Source organism: Canis lupus, chromosome 13 (assembly GCF_048164855.1).
Source record: "Canis lupus baileyi chromosome 13, mCanLup2.hap1, whole genome shotgun sequence".
NCBI lineage: Eukaryota > Metazoa > Chordata > Mammalia > Carnivora > Canidae > Canis > Canis lupus.
Genome location: NC_132850.1, coordinates 31,188,323 through 31,209,090, shown reverse-complemented (window position 1 = coordinate 31,209,090; position 20,768 = coordinate 31,188,323). Strand labels below are relative to the sequence as shown.

The following is a 20,768-nucleotide window of genomic DNA, read 5'->3' as shown; positions in this document are numbered from 1 at the left end:
AGTGAGATCCATCAGGCTGAGAAAGACAAATACACTATGATATTTATATATGGAATCTAAAAAAAGCCAAACTCATAAAAACGGAGTGTAAAATGGTAGTTACCAGGAGCTGGAGAATGGAGGAATAGGAGAGATGCTGTTTAAGAGTACAGACTTAGAACAAATAGATAAATAAGCCCTGGTGATCCAATGCACAATATAATGATTATAGACAGTAATACTGTATTATAAACATCAAACTTCCTAAGTAACTAGATCTGACTTCTTCCCACCACACACAAAAAAATAATAACCATGTGGTGTGGTAGAAGTGTTAGCTAAGATTACTATGGCAATCATACTGCAATATATGAATGTATCTAATCAGCATGCTGTATACTTTATTTTTTTCTGTATACTTTAAACTTACACAATATTATATGTTAAACATATTTTAATTTAAAAAAAAAGAGTTCACTGATGCTGAACACACAACTCTAAGCTCTTTTCCTTTGAGTTTATCTCAGTTTGTCCCTTATTTGTCTTATCTTGAAGCCAACTGAATGGTCATGATTAATGTACCTTTAAACAGGAGCTTCTTGAAGTTTTTTTTCACTACCTCAGGGACAGCTGCTCCTCAGTGATGTCATGTTTCCTTCCTGACCTTGGGAATAGCATTTAAAAGCAACCATTTCCAGGTAGTAAAAAGCACAGCTTATGAGTCTCAAGTCATGCTACCAAAATAGTCCATTAACCTGTGCTTTTTAGCTTAGTTACATCATAATGAATCAGTCTCTTCTCTGCACTGTGTTGATGACTTTTCCCCACCTTTATCAATTTCAGTATAAACGTGTACCCGCCAAAGGCATTAGGAGGGAACTAAGGAAATCCTATAGCAGAACAATGACAGGAAATTGACATAGCCATTAAGAAGTCTGGAAAAATTAAGTTAGAAGAAAGTGGGGCCTGGCTTATTGCCATTTTTGGAATAAGGAAAGAATTGCAGGCAGGAATGGCTTTAGAGAAATAAACATAAAACATAAAAAACATAAAACCAAAAAACTTAAAAATGACTGTGAGTAAAGGGTATTAAAATAAAATTTAAGAACTTGAGAAAATAGGAAAAATGGAAATACAGGAATTTAGGAAAATATCACCTTTGGGGGAAGGTCATAACCATTGTAAATTGAGTTTCTAATTTTTAAAAAAAATCTTTTTAATTTTTTTTAATCTTTTAATTTTTAAAAAATCTTTTCAAGACAAAGATTTCCCTGGGCTTGGGACAAAGGGAAAGCCAGGCCTGTCAACACATAGCCAGTTCACTGAATCACGGAATTAGTGAAAGGAAAGGTTTGTTTTCCTTAAACATCTGTAAGGAAATATGTTGTTAAATATTTATCAGTTCAGAGAGTAGTCTATGATTACAAATCTGAGATAAATAATTGCAACGTGTTGCGAAAGATGACCTCATTCAGTGTATGATACAATGGGAAGCAATTTTTACATTTATTTTAAAGGAAATTCATCAATGATTATTTTGACCTCACCTCCACATATCAGATGCCCACATCTAAAGTCCATTAGGGAAATGAGTAATAATGAAAGAAAATCCTCATGAATGATTGGATGAGGCATGTGAGAACAGATCATTCCTAAATTTATCCTTGTGTTGTAAAAAGCTTTTGCTCTTGCTTGTTTTTTTTTTAACTATTCTCTGCCAAACTTAAGAAAATTATAGAAAGCAAAGCTTTACTTATCTCCTTAAAGAGCACTTGATACAGTAAATCAGAGAGATTGGGAGCTTTATAAATTTTCAGAGATAGGAAAGACAGTCAAGTCAATCTAACACAACTAACTCTCTTGTACAATTAAGAATTCGAGCCTGAGAACACTTACATGACTTATCTCAAGTCATACATCATTAGAATAAACAGGCCTACATACCAGGTTTCCTGATGCCCCATCCAGTGCTGTTAGAGAAGACTCATTGGATCAATAAATCTTTACATTTATTAATTAACTTTGAATCCCATAGTCAAAGAATGTGAGTCAAATGGTCTATCATTTATCATCCCCAAGGCTATAGTGAAAATATGCTTCACGTTAATTAGACAATGGCCAATTCTCCAGATGCAGAAAAAGAAAAAAAAATGCTGTATGAGACCCATTTTGGGAACTGATAACCACAGCACAGTCAGATGGTCAACCAAATGGACATGGGCACTTGGATTCCCTTGTCACCTGGAATCTATGAGCCTTGCAGTAGTCAACTGTTCCTGCCTGATCCTTTAGTCAGCTGGTTCTTTCAATGTCCAAGCTTTTATTGAGATTTCAAACACAATACAAGTAAAGAGAAAGGTCGAAGCCCCGGTTAAAGAAAGGGAATGCTGTGATGTCTTAGGTTCACCTGTCTGCCCCATGCAAAAGGGCAAGAGCAAGGTCATTTTTCTAATTTGCGGTTAGAAGAAAAAAGCCCCAGAGAGCTCCTGGGAGTGGCAGTACTTCATTCCTGCATCTAGCGCAGAAGCATTTCCTTAACAGTTTCTTTAGTTCTCAGCCAGAAGTAAATTTAATAATTGGATATCTGGCTGCCTAAGTTCATGCATTTATTTAAAAACATGGATTGAGTGTAAGGTATTCAATCCTTTTAAGTTTGCGGTTCCTTCCCTAAAATAAATTAATAAATTTACTAAAATAAAATAACAAAAATAAAAAAGGGACATTATTTGTTGAAGGGCCACTTTCAGCCATGTGAGATTTGGATGAGTGCTTGTATGCAAAGCTTCAGGCACGGTACCTGGCTCCTAGGAAGTACTTAATTATCAGTAATGATGACGCTGAAGAAGAGGAAGAGGAGGAAGACAAGCACAAGGTGATTGTTTAACGTAATAGAAAATCTTCACAAGAGACTTGTTGGAGTAGTCTCCCAATAGCTATAAATAAATGGATATTGATTTTATCAAATAGTTAAACTCAATATAGATCTTATTATTAATATACCATTCACTTCCAAAAAAAGATTTGAAGTAACTTACAATAAAAGGTACATGTCCACAGTACCATTAAAACAAACATTAAGGAGTGAAGACCAAGTGATGTGGGAAGATTCTTGAGCCAGAAAGCCTGGGTTAAGGGATGATTACTACAGTGACACATAAAACTTATTTTGCAGTAGTTCCTTGGCGGTTAATATCAAAGCACTTAAATAACTCTCTTGTTAATAATTAATTAATTCATTCTCTTTATAAATAAAATGAAGCATATCAATTTATACTGGATACATTTTTCCCTGGCTTTTTTCTGCTCTTAGGGAAAATTTATCATGTACACAGTATCCACTATAGTAGTCATTATTAGATGAAGCGATCTCTTTTATAAATCTCCATAAAAGGGGCACCTGGGTGGCTCAGTAAGTTAAGTGTTTGACTTTCCGTTTCAGCTCAGGTCATGATCTTAGTGTCAAGAGATCCAGTCCTGTGTCAAGCCCCACGTCCGGTTCTGAGCTCAGCAAGGATTCGACTTGGGGATTCTCTCTCTCTCCCTCTCCTTCTGCCCCTCCAATTGCTCTCTCATTCTCTCTCTATATATAATAAATACATACATCCTAAAAAAGAAAAATCTCTGTAAAACTTGAGGACTCAGAATTTAAAATTTTCATTCTCTGCAGGCATTCTCTGTTTCCACAGGAGCAAAAGTAATAAAAAATGATACAGTCTAGAAATTTTGTTTTCTGATAGTTTAATACAGGCACAGGCTTACCTTAATTGGTAGTAATATTACACAAGACAGTGCCTGTTAGGTATTTACTCACTAATAAATTTTAGTCAGATTTAGGAGAGCAACTTGAGACCAAAGTCATCACATGTGCCTAAACTGTAGTTATTCTCAATTGTTGGTTAAAGAACATTCATCTGCTTTAGATAAAATGCTTAGTGTGTGTTTTACCAAACTATCTATTTTGTTATGAAAAATCAAAGAATGAGGCTTGATTCTTTTGTAAATTGAAGGTGAACTTCACTGGGGCAGTAGGCAGGTGGGCAAGCGGTAAAGAAGCCTCCTAAGAATCTATCTGAATCTCAAACGCTTGAAGCCTCAGAGCTCCTTCCCATTAAGCAGTTGTTTTTACCCAGGGTCCACAGCAAAAATTATGTAGGGAGTATTTTCAGGAGACTCTCTTCACATACCCGCCAAATTTGAACCTCTAAGAATGTGGCCTGAATATGAGTATTTAAAAACAAAGTCCCTAAGAAATATTGATGCAAATCTTGTATAAGAGCTCTGGCTCCTAGAATATCAAGAGATATATGGTCTAAGAGGATATGTCTACTGTCTAAAGACTCCTAAGGTGGTTTTTCTACAATATTTTGTTTTGAGAATAGAATTTCAGTATTTTTAGTAACTCAAATTAGCTGAACAATATACTGCAAGACAACTAAATAGATTTTCTGTGGAATGAGATTTAGAATTATCCTCTTGTATGTAAAAATATCAACATCTTTGATGAAAATGATATTGAGCTTGGTAATAAGTTTAAGTTGACATACTATTTAAAGCCACTCCTAGAATGCAAAATCATATCACATAATCGGTACAGAAAAGATTGTTCAACTTCCCGTTTCGCATGGCAGGAAGACACACATCCTGTAGCAGATGATTTACATTATTTATTTAGGACCCATTCCACTAAAAAATATAAAATAAAAATAAAAAAATACTTGCAGTGAGATACAAATTCTTCATAAGCAACTTGAAGAGGAGGAAGGCTGGAATAAAGTAATGCTGTTCACCATTTTGTTTTGGCATTTGATCTACCAAGAGTAGGTTTCTAGCTTAATTCCTGTGCTGGTTTGAATATGAAAGTCTTCTAGGCTTTCTGTCTACACTCTTGCCCTTGGGATCCTACCTAGACTTCAAATTTACATCTTCTGCCCAAAACTGTCCAATGACCTCTTAAGATCTCCACACAGATGTCTAATAGGCAAGTTAAACTTGGTATGCTCAGGGCAAAGCTCTCAGTCCCTTACTTCCCCTATCAACCCATTCTTTTTCTAGTTTTACACATTTTAGTTGCTCATTCTTTTTTTTCTTAAACTACTTTATTGAGGTATTATTGACATACAAAAAGCTGTACATATTTAATATATACAACTTGATGAGTTCAGAGACAAGTATATGTGAAACCATCACCATAGTCTATGCTGTGAATATATCCATCACCTCCAAAGGTTTTCCCCACTCCCTTTATTATAATTTTTTTGTGATAACAAAACTTAAGATCTACAATCTTAGCATTTGAAGTATACATTATATATTATTTACTGTAGGTACTCTACCATACAGATGGACTTACTCATCCTGTATAACTGACACTTTGTACCCTTTGCCTAATACTTCCCTATTTCCTTTTTCTCCTGGCCTCTGGCAACCATAATTCTACTCTCTGCTTCTATAAGTTTGATTATTATAGATTTTTTATATAAGAATTTTCATGCATTCTAGGTCTTTCTGTGTCTGGTTTATTTCACTTAGTGAAGTGTTCTACAATGCATGTATATTGTCTCAATTGGCAGGATTTCTCATTCTAAAATCATATTTATCCCACTTCTCTCCTTGTCCTTGCCACCACCCCAGGCAAACAACTACCATTTCTCACTTGGTTCACTCTAATAACCAACATTCTAATCTCTTTGTTTGCATTCTTATACCCTAGAATATATTCTTTACAAAGCAGCCCTAGAGTTGCTCTCATTGAAGCCCTGTTGATTAATAGTCTCTCACCTTAGAAGATCCTTCAAGAAAATCTTTAGTTATGACACTCATTCAAGTGCATTAAAACCTAAAGTACTGCAATATTGGTGAAATTTAAAAAATACTTGGGAACTAAGGAGAGTTTTGTAATCAGCAAAACAGGATGAATGAAACAGGTTTCCAGAGTTGACATTTAGGAATAGTCCACTTAAATTTGAAACTAATGAGAGTTGATTTGCAAACATTAAATGGAGGTAGTCAGTATAACAAAAGGTGTAAAACATTCTGCCTCACTAGATCATAATAGCAGCATGATATTTCAAGAAGGACTGAACAAGAAGGTTCAGACGAATAGCTATTTGTTGATTTAGTCTGTTTAAGAAGAAGATGTTTTCCAAAATTCCTCTTTGCTGTAGTATATGTATTTACTAACATTTTATTGTTTTCTTCAAGTCCTCTATCAAACATGAGACCTTATTTAATCATGCTGCCTTAGTTCTGCCAACTGCAGTAGTTTTAAGGAATGGAGTTCCTGAGTTGGTGCAAGGTTTGTAGTTCCCTGCGGCTTGAAGGGCAAATGTGAAATGGGGATAGGTGTTAGATGAAGTGGGGGTTAGGTCACTTAGCTTTCAAACTACCTTAAAGAATTTAGAGTTTATCCCGAAAACAAGGGGAATACAATTGACTCCTACATAACTTTCATTTCATTTGTTCTTAAGAAATCTTGTTGCTAAGTGAAAAGCCATTAAGTGAAAAGAGGGAATTCCATTACTTTTAATGGAACATGTTATTCTGTGTTCCATCCCAAATCAAAATACATAAACTATTTTTACATATAGATAAATATATATCACTTGACCACTGAAAGTTTTCTCTAAGTATAAAATGGATATTCTGCTTCCAATATCCAATGTAGTGGTGGTAGGGGGGTGTTTCCCTATGCCAACAAGCAGCCCTCTGACACCCCAATTTAACTCAGTCTTAATGTTGTCTACTTTCAGATACCATCAGATCCCACATGTTGGGAATTCAGTCCTGTAAGACTGCCCTGATTGCAAGCCCAGGTTATCACCTGTGCTTCTTACCAACTACCTCATGAACTCTTCTTTGGTTTCAATTAATTTACTAGAAGGGCTCACAGAACTCAGACAAACATTTTGCTTCACAGATTACTGGTTTATTACAAAAAAAATATAATTTAGGAACAGCCAGAGTGAAAAGATGAATAGGGAAAGGTAGGTGGGAAAGGGTGCAGAACTTCCTTGGGTTCACCAACCCAGAAGCTCTTTAAACCCTGTCCTTTTAGGGTTTCATGGAGACTTCATAACATGGACATAATCAATTAAATCAAATCCTTGGCCATTGGACTGAACTCCATTTCCAACCTCTCTCCCTTCCCTGGAGTTTGGGGGTAGGGAAATGGTGGAGGACTAAAAGTTACAACCCTCTAATCACAAGGTTAGTTCTCCTGGCAACCAGCCCCCCAGCCTCAGGTTACCTAAGGGCTTTCCAAGAATCACTTCATTAACATAACAAAAAATGCTCCTCATTCCCCACCTCCCCTCCATCATAGGAAACTAAGGATTTTTAGGACCTGTGAGCCAGGAACCCTGAACAAATATATGAGGAATATATTTGGTCATCTTTATGACTAAGTATGTATTTCTTATAAATCATAATATGACTGATAAAATAATCGTACATATATAATATAATATTCTGAAGATTTATTGTACATGCTAAAGAAGGACTTGCTTGTGGTGGTGGAGGAGAATGTGATGGAGAAAGTCTAGGAAGGGGCATATGATAATCCTGTATTCAGACTGCAATAAAAATAAAGTTTTCACACACACACACACACACACAAACATATACATGCACACACATACCAGATATAAGCTAAAGTAAAGGTTAACATGAAAATGGTGAACACTCACAACAGAGTAAAGAACCATACCTCTTCATCACTCTCATCTGGCTTATGTAAGCAAAGCAACATGTTTTAGATTCAACCAAAAATTGCTTTCACATCAGATTTGTCGTCCTGTGTCAAATTGGTAAATTGGTAAATGTGTTTTTGCCTAAAATTGCACTATTACTCCATATCATGTATTCATTTAGTGTGTTTAAAGGTAAAAAAGCTATAAGACTGAAAAATAAGTTTTCTGAAAAATAATCTAACTCTTCAAGAGCCGTTATGGCAAATAGTCATTAATAGTCATCATGGGATATACCTCTTTAGCAACGACAGAGGAAGGGAAGGGTATAAATCAGATTTTGTTGTTATGAGTAGAATCTATTTTAGGCAAGCACTTACATTATTGAAAGAAATGAGATAGAGAATGGATGGATGTAACCCTAGTTAATAGATGGGTTTGACAGGATTTTCTGATGTGTGAAATTAAGAGAATATCAAGAGAAAAGAGTTGATGGGTTGTAGTGAACCTGAGATAGCATCTCAGGAACAGAGGCAGGATCAGCATAGGGAAAGAGCTGACAAAGTCTATTTCAGACTTGTTGGTTTTGAAGTCTACATAGGAAACCTAAATGGAGATATCCAGAAGGTAGTTATGTAAGTTTGGAGCCCAGGAATGAGATCTTGGCTGAAGCTGGAGGTTTGATAGTCATCATATCAAATGGTATTTGAAGCCAGATGAGTAGATGGGATTGCTTAGGGAGAGAGAAGAAAAGGGATACAGGGAAGAACCTAAGACAAACAAATGGGCAAAAAATAGAGTTCATAAAGGATATTGAGAAACATCTGCTAGAGATAAAAAGAAAACCTAGAGAGGGTCACAGAAGTTAAGGAAAGAGAGTTTTTCAAGGACAAAGGGTCAAATATTGAGAGGTCAAATGGGATAAGACTAAAAAATGTATATTGGATTTGCAACAAGATCACAAGTTACCTCCATGAGAATGATCTCAATGGGATGTTGGGAGCAGAAGCTATTTGAAATGTGTTAAAGAAAGTGTTAAGATAGAAAGAAACTTGAGAAAATCACCTGCAGAGTTCACATCCTTAAACACAGAAGTCAGAATATTTATATTGAGAAATTCCTTTGGGAAGGTCTCATAGCACCTATTATGTATCTACAAACTGCTTGGCTGCATGCTGAAGGATGAAAATAGCTTTACAGTGATCTCACTTCCTCTTTTCCTCTCTAAACAGAGACTAAAATGGATTCTATTTTACTGCATTTACTTAAAAAATTAAACTTGACTTTTGGTATATTCTAAATTCATGTCCCAATTTAACAAACACTTTTTGCATGATTGGAAGAATTTTTATAATGGCAAACTGGTCCTGTCTTCTGATAGCTTCATACAAGTTGATCCTGGGAGCACCAGGAATTTCCCCATCATCAAAACTAACGTGAATGATCACTTGCACAGAATTTAAACAAAGATGCCAAATATTTTAAAAATCAGTTCTAAATGGTCTTAGTAAAGACAGAAGTTATAGATTTAAAGCAAAAATTTTTTTGTAAGACTCACTATTTTTGTTTTGGTGATGGTATGTTGGTTTTCTTGTTTATTGTCAGGATTTTGTTTCTAGATTAATATTGGCTGCTTTCAAATGTAACTTCTAGATCTCTCTACAATTTGAAAAATAATTTTTGTTATGCTATTTTATTTAATTCTTCCAATAACTACGTGACGTATATATTAAGTAATTTCTCTACTAGTTATATTCTTAGTAAGTAGAGTCTGAGCCTTCTCGTCCTAAGTCTTCTGTGTTAAATTTAGGAATACCTGGATTTACCAATAATAGCAAGATAAAATAATTCAAAATAAATAAGAAAGAAGATGAAAGGAAAATTAAGGACAAAAGTGTCTATTTTAGGTCACTATATCAGAAAACTTCAGTTTCCTGTTGAGGGAAATGAGATTGACTGTTTAATAATATGCCTGAGGTCAGAGAGGTGATTGATGTTATCATCAAGGAGGTCAGTTCTGTTCATTTTGAAATCTAAAATATTTTGTGCTATATTAGTTTGCTCATCCTAGTTATACTACTACTCAAATATCTTATCCTTCTGGAATTACATGGTTTTATTGGACCATAAAGTTTTAGAAATGACTCCACTTGTATTTGCGTTCTGTCTTATTTACAGACTTATTAAATCCAACTGCTATTTGATCCAGACTCACACTGAAGTTATTACTGTGGAATGGTCCTTTCATAGGTGGGGGCAGTCTAACATCCTGAAAAGCAAGTCATATAAAACAAGATAAATAGAGACCCCTCCCTAAAAAAAAAATAAAAAACAACTCCAAACCAAAAACCAACAAAACAAAACAAACACTAACCTATTATAACAAGTGAAGATGAGAAAGAGAAATTATTTCCGAGTATATGCTTAAGTTTGGTCTTCAAAGTAACATCATCTAAATTAGCTCTACAATTAATCTCATAAATGCACTTCTACTAAGCATTTAATAAATACTTGAGGGGAAGGAGGAAAAGAGGCAAAGGCAATTATGCCTAAAACATTTTAGAAGTCTGGGACACAAGGCTGGTTCAACACCCGTAAAACAATCAATGTGATTCATCATCTCAGCAAGAGAAAAACCAAGAACCATATGATCCTCTCATTAGATGCAGAGAAAGCATTTGACAAAATACAGCATCCATTCCTGATCAAAACTCTTCAGAGTGTAGGGATAGAGGGAACATTCCTCAACATCTTAAAAGCCATCTACGAAAAGCCCACAGCAAATCTCATTCTCAATGGGGAAGCACTGGGAGCCTTTCCCCTAAGATCAGGAACAAGACAGGGATGTCCACTCTCACCACTGCTATTCAACATAGTACTGGAAGTCCTAGCCTCAGAAATCAGACAACAAAAAGACATTAAAGGCATTCAAACTGGCAAAGAAGAAGTCAAACTGTCCCTCTTCGCCGATGACATGATACTCTACATAGAAAACCCAAAAGTCTCCACCCCAAGATTGCTAGAACTCATACAGCAATTTGGTAGCGTGGCAGGATACAAAATCAATGCCCAGAAATCAGTGGCATTTCTACACACTAACAATGAGACTGAAGAAAGAGAAATTAAGGAGTCAATCCCATTTACAATTACACCCAAAAGCATAAGATACCTAGGACTAAACCTAACCAAAGATGTAAAGGATCTAGACCCTAAAAACTATAGAACACTTCTGAAAGAAATTGAGGAAGACACAAAGAGATGGAAAAATATTCCATGCTCATGGATTGGCAGAATTAATATTGTGAAAATGTCAATGTTACCCAGGGCAATATACACGTTTAATGCAATCCCTATCAAAATACCATGGACTTTCTTCAGAGAGTTAGAACAAATTATTTTAAGATTTGTGTGGAATCAGAAAAGACCCCGAATAGCCAGGGGAATTTTAAAAAAGAAAACCATAGCTGGGGGCATCACAATGCCAGATTTCAGGTTGTACTACAAAGCTGTGGTCATCAAGACAGTGTGGTACTGGCTCAAAAACAGACACATAGATCAATGGAACAGAATAGAGAACCCAGAAGTGGACCCTGAACTTTATGGTCAACTAATATTCGATAAAGGAGGAAAGACTATCCATTGGAAGAAAGACAGTCTCTTCAATAAATGGTGCTGGGAAAATTGGACATCCACATGCAGAAGAATAAAACTAGACCACTCTCTTTCACCATACACAAAGATAAACTCAAAATGGATGAAAGATCTAAATGTGAGACAAGATTCCATCAAAATCCTAGAGGAGAACACAGGCAACACCCTTTTTGAACTCAGCCACAGTAACTTCTTGCAAGATACATCCACGAAGGCAAAAGAAACAAAAGCAAAAATGAACTATTGGGACTTCATCAAGATAAGAAGCTTTTGCACAGCAAAGGATATAGTCAACAAAACTAAAAGACAACCTACAGAATGGGAGAAGATATTTGCAAATGACATATCAGATAAAGGGCTAGTTTCCAAGATCTATAAAGAACTTCTTAAACTCAACAGCAAAGAAACAAACAATCCAATCATGAAATGGGCAAAAGACGTGAAGAGAAATCTCACAGAGGAAGACATAGACATGGCCAACACGCACATGAGAAAATGCTCTGTATCACTTGCCATCAGGGAAATACAAATCAAAACCACAATGAGATACCACCTCACACCAGTGAGAATGGGGAACATTAACAAGGCAGGAAACCACAAATGTTGGAGAGGATGCGGAGAAAAGGGAACCCTCTTACACTGTTGGTGGGAATGTGAACTGGTGCAGCCACTCTGGAAAACTGTGTGGAGGTTCCTCAAACAGTTAAAAATAGACCTGCCCTACGACCCAGCAATTGCACTGTTGGGGATTTACCCCAAAGATACAGATGCAATGAAACGCTGGGACACCTGCACCCCGATGTTTCTAGCAGCAATGTCCACAATAGCCAAACTGTGGAAGGAGCCTCGGTGTCCATCGAAAGATGAATGGATAAAGAAGATGTGGTTTATGTATACAATGGAATATTACTCAGCCATTAGAAATGACAAATACCCACCATTTGCTTCAACGTGGATGGAACTGGAGGGAATTATGCTGAGTGAAGTAAGTCAGTCGGAGAAGGACAAACATTATATGTTCTCATTCATTTGGGGAATATAAATAATAGTGAAAGGGAATATAAGGGAAGGGAGAAGAAATGTGTGGTAAATATCAGAAAGGGAGACAGAACGTAAAGACTGCTAACTCTTTAGGGGTGCTGGAAGGGGAGGAAGATGGGGGGGTGGGAGTGAATGGATGACGGGCACTGGGGGTTATTCTGTATGTTGGTAAATTGAACACCAATAAAAAATAAATTAAAAAAAATTTAGAAGTCAGTATTCCTTTGTTTCTTATGTTTTCCTTGTTTTTCAGTGGTTCTGTTTTGTTCTGGTTTATTTATTTTTTTAGTTAGATGAATGAGCCATTCCAAGCCTCATTTATACTCTTGCAAATTGGTGCCTATATCCTTAAAACCCTTTTGACTTTTTCACTCTTTAGCCAAAGCAATAGCTTTCATTGGTATCATACCTTATGATTTACAAAATCCCTTAGATGTAATTTCATATCAGTCCTTTAAGAGTCTTGGGTTTACAAATAGAGAAGTTAGGAATGAAGTTTCTGGTACCAGATTAGTTTTGATTCTATCAGTTATTTGATGGATGACTATAGCTAATTTAATGTCTTTTTGCCTCAATTTCCACAACTGGGAAATAGGGATATAGATGTGCAATACCTATTTCATATGTTTTTGTTTATATAGACTGTAAGTGAGTTAACACTTACTATGAAGTGTTAGTAATTCAGTGTTAGATCAATATAGTCATTAGACTACAATGATCATCTAATTCTAGTCAACATTTTAGAATATTCTAAGTGGAAGATTCAGTTTCTCCTCATGTTGGGTATTTCAATTAGGTAGTGAAGATCTTTCAATCAAAGTATTGAATTGGCTCCTCACTTCCTAATAACAATTAAGAAAAGACTCCCCACACAGGAATCTGTTACTTCGTGCAATGTAACTTTGTTCCTTAATATGGAAGGAGGCTACAGGGACAGGTTGTCCTAAGGAAGAATGGACAGTTTCCCTGGTTTCCCAATGCGAAATTTTATTGTGTGCTTCATAATAGGCATTAATTTTTGTCATTTCCTCACATGCTTTATACACCAAATGAGAACATAGTTTTATTCCACAATATTGACTTATGATTTTTTTAAAGATTTTATTTATTTATTCATGAGAGACAGAGAGAGAGGGAGAGATGTAGGCAGGGAGCTCGATGTGGGACTTGATCCCAGGATTCCAGGATCACACCCTGGGCCAAAAGCAGGTGCTCAAACACTGACACCCAGGTGTCCCTTGACTTACGATTTCTTTTGAAAAATCTAATGATGAGTGCCATATGGATAGCATATTAAAGGTTATGATTTACTCTTACATAATTTTATGCAGTGTACATAACCTGATCCATTCTTACATATAAGGAAGATAAGATCCATAAACTTACTGATCTATAAGTTTGTACAAGCGATTTTGTAGGTTCAGCCATTGGCATTTCTAAGTTTAAATTTTCTTGTTGGGCAGCCCCGGTGGCTCAGCGGTTTAGCGCCACCTTCAGCCCAGGGCCTGATCCTGGAGACCCAGGATAGAGTCCCACGTCAGGCTCCCTGCATGGAGCCTGCTTCTCCCTCTGCCTGTGTCTCTACCTCTCTCTCTCTCTCTCTTTCTCTGTGCTTCATGAGTAAATAAATAAAATCTTAAAAATAAATAAAAAAATAAATAAATTTTCTTGTCTGTAAACTGGGGATAAAAAATACCTACTTAGGGAATTATTGGGAGGATATGTAATGATATGTAACGTGTAACGATAACCATTCTAGGCATGTAGTAGATGTTAAGTCAATGTTAGTTGTTTTAATTTTGGATAGATGAAAGAAAGAGTCCTTTGCATTTCAATGGAACCCCAAGTATATATCGCCTATATATTAAGCTATGGCTGTGCTTTTAAAATAAGTAATCTGAGTAAATTATCTAAGTGCGAGTTATCTTGGCAAGACTGCATAATTCAAAGTTAAAGGTATACATGGCTTACAAAATTGTGCAAAGGGATTATGAAACATCAAAGAATTTTTGCTAAATAAAAATTTGATTGAAAATGAATCAGAAACTTCAGAGCCAAATACGAACATGGCTGTGAATTTCTTTTTTTAAAGACCAGAGTGAAAATTAGACAGGGTCAAATAGTCTAAGTTCATTGGTGTATGCCAAACTAGGAAGATGCTGACCAGGAGGAAAAATCAGGTTCACAAATTTGAAAAGCTACATAGGAATGGAAGAGAATCTGATCAGAAATAGTTCTAGGGTGATCTGAGTAATTTTCTCTGTTGGTATCTTTGCAGCCTGGTAATAGTGTATGTACTAATTACTTAACAGCATCCATTCAAAAACACATATTCAGCATTCATAATGTTTTAAGCATCATACAAGGCTATGGGGATACAAGGCCATGCAAGATGCATTAAATATGCATAATTATTGTCTTAAGGCAGAGCAAGCCAAGAGTCAGCATTGCACAGAATAAAGTGTGCTGGGTAATGATACTAGCCTTGAGGTCTGTTACCATGCGTCCTTGGGTGGATTACGTGCCCTGAGTTCAATTTTCTCATCCAGATAATGAGGATGATTATAATACCTCCTCTGCCTCCTTCATGCAGAGTGGATGTTAGGATCAAAAGAATAGATTAAAAAGTAAGTTCTGAGTTTTAAGATGTTCCAAATGCTAGATACGTGAGAAACAATTAAATATCACTATGAGTTTAAAAAGAATACATTTCCAGATTTGACTTAAACAGAAAGTAAGTTGTTTCTCTTTGGAAAATCATGTGTACTATCTATTAACTATTGCTATTATTATTTATTGATACATAATTAACCACCCCAAAATGTACTTGCTTATTTTATTTTATCATCATTCTGTGGGTTAGTAAAGTGAAGGGCTAGGTTCACTTGCATAGTTCTTTTGCTGTTCTAACCTGGGGTTATTCATGCAACTGCAATCATCTGGAGACTCAACTAGAGTTGGTTGGTATAAGATATTTATGTTCCTGGTGGTTACTATTAGCTGTTAGCTGGTTGGTCTAGGTGGCTTCAGAGGGTTTTCTTGCTCCACTAGGGCTTTCATTCTCTGGTTGGCTAGATTAGCTTGTTCACATGGTAGTCTCAGCATGGTGGTACAAAAGAAGGAGAAAAAGAGCTGTAAGGTCCTTTGGAGCCTAAACTAGAAAGTCCTCTATGATCATTTCTGCTGCATTCTGTTAGTCAAACCAAATTTCAGGACAAATGAAATTTAAGGGCTGGACAATAAACCCTGTCGCTTGATGAGAGGAATAATTGTCACTCTGTAAAAGCCAACAGGGTTGGGAGAAAGTATTGTGGTTATTTTTGTAGATAGTTCATTATACCATCAATGTGGCATTTGATTACTGATCTTTTAAATGACTGGTATCAGAAGGATAATCCTCGAGGAAGGTTCAATGGCAAAAATCCCAAAGAAAAAGTCACATTTTCAATAAAAAACGCTTCATTAAGAATGGCGAGTCAATGGCAAAAGTGAATCCACTGGAAATCTGTGAAGGAGTTCATGTGTCAGATACAGGAATGAGTTAGGAAAAGACAAGACAGAGACATTGTCAAGACAACCATGACTGAGAACAATGTGGGTTAAATTGAAGGAAAGTGGCATTAAAGCCGTGTGATAGAAATAGTCCTTTCATGATAAAAGTTTAGAAATCTTAGAAAAAGGCATCATTGGAAAGAGTTTTAGCAGAACAGGTGATATGACAAGAGCTCTCTCAACTGCTCCCAAGTAGGATTAAGCAGAGTGTGAATCGGAGTATATGTGGCATCATTTCTAGGGGTGTTATGAGCAGGTATTGAATTTGGTTCATGATCCAATACATGAAGTTGTATGAGAACAAATAGGGGCAAATAGTTTGAGTTAATTGGTATATGCCAAACTAGGAAGACATTGACCAAGAGGATACAGTTCTAGGATAGTCTGAATAATTTTCTCAGTTGATACATTTTCAGTCTGATAATAGTTTATATACTAATTATTTAGCAACATCCATTCAATAACACATATTCAGCACACATAATATTCAAGCAAGATTATTCAAGGTCCTACAGAGAGTATCAATACAAGTAATAACAATTATAATAATGTAAAGTCTAGGAGTCATAGAGGGGAGCATTGATATCTAAACTGGGACCACAAATGTGGGAACTTACCTTGTCATAGTGGAGATAGGAGTGGTGAGCAGAAGATAGAGTATCCTTAAATGAAACAGGCGAAGAAATGCTGGGCCTATTTATAGAACTCTAAGTGCCTGACAGTTTTGCTCTCAGAATTATAATAACCATAATTACAATTGTTATCAACTACTAAATTCCTACTCATTCTATATATTGTCCTAGGCACTCTATATATCATCATTAGTTTTCAAAAAAATGTATAACATGCAGTAGCCAATGTGTATATGTGTGCGTACGTACACACACACACACACACACACACACACGGTTAATTAGGCTAACAAGATAAAGAAAACTGCTTTGGTTCCAAATCATAGCTCTTTACTATAGGGCACATAGCCTTTTGCAAGATTATGGCTGACGAACCAGGAATTGTGTTTACAATCTTTGCTTCTCTCAGAAAGCCCATCAATTAAGCCCAGCTAAGGGACTGCCTATTTCTAAGACTTGCTTGTGTCTTATATTTGTGTCTCAAATTTTCTGATTTCTTCAGCATGGAAAATAATGGTCATATTCAGATACTTTCAATAAACAGGTAGATATTGCTATTTAGTAATGTTTTTCTTTTGAAAATTGAATGCAGTGTTTCTCAACAGGAGTATGCACATGTCAATATCTCTGAAGGGATAGCTTATTATTATTAACTTGCAAAGTTTACTTGATATCATACCTCTAAATTTCAAAAAGAAAAACAAACTTACTGTTACAGTGTTAACAATAGAAATGAGCACCACAGAATTTTCTGTGCTAATAGTTTATATAGAGAATGTCACTATATCAGAGTTTCAGCATAGTACAAAGGACACAACACACATAAACACACACACACACAGAGGCCATGCCCTTAATAAAAAAGATGAAAAATATTCATCTTACAGAAAGCATGGACATATCTTTTTGGATACTTTCTGATCTGCTGGTTGTATTAGAGTAGGAATTAGTTAATTGAGGAGAGGGTTAGGGTAATTTTGAGTCACAATGTGGAGCTTTATCTCCATTCCTAAGATTTGCAGGAAATCTTTCAAAATATAATACTGAGAATATCTGAGACTGCCTTTGACTTACAGTGGCCCATTTCCTAAGTAAGAAATCTTAAATTCAATTCTCATAGTAGCAAATTTATACATTCTTAGTCTTTGATAAATTGGAAATAAAAATCTTTTGGATTTTAGCCTTCATTTGTAAGGTTACACTTGAAAACGTTTTAATGAAGACTCTATCTCTGAGAACCTGTATATATTTAATGAGAATGAAAAATCTGCATAGCTCACTGAAGCAACCAAAGGCCCCAAGTTAGAATTCTGTATCCCACAAGCGAATAACATCAGAAAAATTTCTCTCATCCTTAGTGGATTGTGAAAGAAGCGACTCTCCCACTGAGAGTCTCTTCTCATGCTTTTTATGAAAGCATCTGTTTCACCCGTGCCTCCAGATATAGTCTTTTAGATCTTGACAATGGCTTCTAAGTCTTCTCCACCGGTCACACTGGTCTTCATTTCAAAGGTTTATTGTAAGCAGGGCAGGTGGTAGCAATCCGAAGAAATCAAATATAATGGAGCAAATTGGGTTGGCTCACTTTATGTATTTTGTCCAAATATAAGCCTTTCTTGACTATCTGTTTCTTTGCTTTTTATTGAGGAAAAATTATGCATAAGATGTGACTTCTGAATTAAAAAAAACTCTTATGATCATAGAACTAACATGTGCCTGCATCATTGTAATATAATATCAATTTAAGATAATGCATGTGAAATGTATAACAAACCACCATTCTCATACTAAAGGTTCTCCATTACTATTAGTACCATTTTTTGTCAATGATACAATATGCATGTAAATATTTTTGTGGGATCATTTTTTAAATGTTTAAAATAAAAATACTCTTATTAAAAGAAATGAAGAATCATTTCTCTGTATTCGACATTAATAATTTTTTCACTTGTGTGGGGTGCCTGGGTGGCTCAGTTGGTTAAGTATCCGACTCTTGATTTTGGCTCAGGTGGTGGTCCTAGGGTCACGAGATCAAGCCCCACCTAGGGCTCTGACTCAGTGGGAAGCCTGCTTGAGATTCTTTCCTTCTGCCCCTCCCCTTGTTCATGTGCTCTCACTCTCTAATAAATAAATAAATCTTTTAAAAAATAATTTTTTCACTTGTGTAACATGACACAGCCAAATACAACAATCTACAAGCAGCTGACTAACCTGCTGTTGTTATACTAAAATGTCTAATAACAAACATTGTTTGAAAAGAAGGAATCACAATCTGTGCAATAATTTTGCCCATTGCTTAGCTCTGATGTAATAGTGTTTCCTTGGGGCTAAAATGGATGAAGGAAGGGGAGGGTTTGGATACTGGGCATGATAAAAGATGGCAAGAATTCAGCAAACTTTGAAAATCATCCATTAAAGAAGAAAATGCAACCTTGGAGATGAAACAAATAACAATAGTCCCTTCAATGTAAAATAACAAAAATAAAAATACTATAAAGTGATAATAATTTATCCAAATCTGTCACATAATAGCTATGGTAGATATTGTCAGTAGCAATGTCCATCTCCCTACCTCCTACTTCCCCATTTACCCCCAACCTCCTTGCAGGCACTATTTGCCTAGCTATCTAGGTATTAGCTGCTAAGAACTCATACCTGTATCTTTGTCTGAGGTCCTTCCTTGGTTGATGGGAGCCTCCTCACCAGGAGAAGCCTGAAAGATCATAACAACAGATTGATGAGGTAGGGTTGGAACAGCCCTCCTGGCAAGACAGCCTCTGTGATGTGATCCAAGCTTCAGAAGTTCCTACAAAGTCAGGAGGCTAGGCTTCTGAAAAGTCATCACTGCGTAGCTTTTTCCCTACCTTATCTGGGTCTTCTCACATCCTTATAGGTTTCTCATAAAAGCAGTTCCTCAAAAAATAGCATGTATAAGAATCCCCATCTCATACTCTGCTTCTAAGGAGCCTGACCAAAGACAATTATCAGTATCACATAGTTATCTTGCTGTGTAAACAACAATTTGAATTTTTTAGTATTAAAACTATGTTTTCTAGGACTATTACTGTACCTTGACATTGCTAAATAGGTATCATGGTAACGTTCTATCACTTGGTTGCCTTATTCTTTGAATTTATTAACTTTTCTGATATTTTCATCAAATAGAAACTACAGTTTGAGGTAATGCATTTGCATAAGATGAACATCTAAGTATTGAAACTGCAAGTTTTTGTCCAGTAAAGAATATAAGTACAGTAGACAGAACATAGGATTTGGAGCCCACCCCACAGAGTCTTATGTACTAAGCTCAATTTAATCATTTATTAGCCATGTGACCTTGGTCAAATCACAAATTTTCTGCCTCTATTTTTTTTAAGTCATTGTTGCAATGACTAATACGATAATGTAGATAACGTGCTTAGACTAGTGTCTGGTGTAATAGATGCTCAGGGAAATCTCTACCAATGAAAAATAGTTTAAATGTAGACATCAGCAAATTAGTTAATTAAGCCTGAGTTTGCACTCACTCTGCTTCCAATCTCTTGGTCAGTTTTCTTAACTGACGATGGATGTTTTCAAATAGGGCCTGTTTAACCTGGATCATAGGGTACATGTCAGTATTTTAAGTGGAGCCTGACATTTCAATTTGAAGGAAATAAGAGAATGGTGGTATTGAATCCCTAAAATGTAAGGAGTTCTAGGCCAAAAAATGTTGTAAATGGATAACCCATAGAGAAAGCTCTCATCCAGACAAGTTTCTTTTTTTCTTGTAAAGTGAGTAAAGAGAAAAAGAAGACAGTTGAACTAATATTAAATATTGGGGGATTGTACCTAAAAATCCAAATCTGGCTTCTCTTGAAAATCACAGATTCTCATTCCTACATGCAGTAATTGACTGGAATCCAATAGAAGCTGTCTTCTTTAGGTGTAATGTGTACCCTCTATTTTTTCAGAGTTAGGGTAGCCGTATAATTTACTGCCAAAACCATCATAGTTTGAAAATGACAGGGATGGAATCAGTAATTATGCCAGAATAATAGGCACAAATTAGAAGTGGCCTTGGGCAAACTGGGATATAATCCTACCATACCCAGAGTCCCTTTCACTTCCTATTGCTTCTCACACTGAACCCTTTTATTCTACTATATCACTTGCCATTCACCTGGAGGTATCTTGAGATTTTCTTTAAGAGCTTCTGGTCCTTTGAGTGAGCCCAAGAATCAGTTAA

General features: G+C 35.9%; 1 long non-coding RNA gene across 2 annotated transcripts in view; it reads right to left on the bottom strand.

Annotated features, from left to right (window-relative positions):
• Positions 1-19,310, bottom strand: part of LOC140602840 (uncharacterized) — a 65,557-nt gene extending 46,247 nt beyond the window's left edge. For both annotated transcript variants that reach the window (XR_012005776.1, XR_012005777.1), the window contains exon 1: positions 19,196-19,310. This is a non-coding gene — a long non-coding RNA (uncharacterized lncRNA). The remainder of the gene's footprint in view (positions 1-19,195) is intronic.
• Between the last annotated feature and the right edge of the window lie 1,458 nt (positions 19,311-20,768).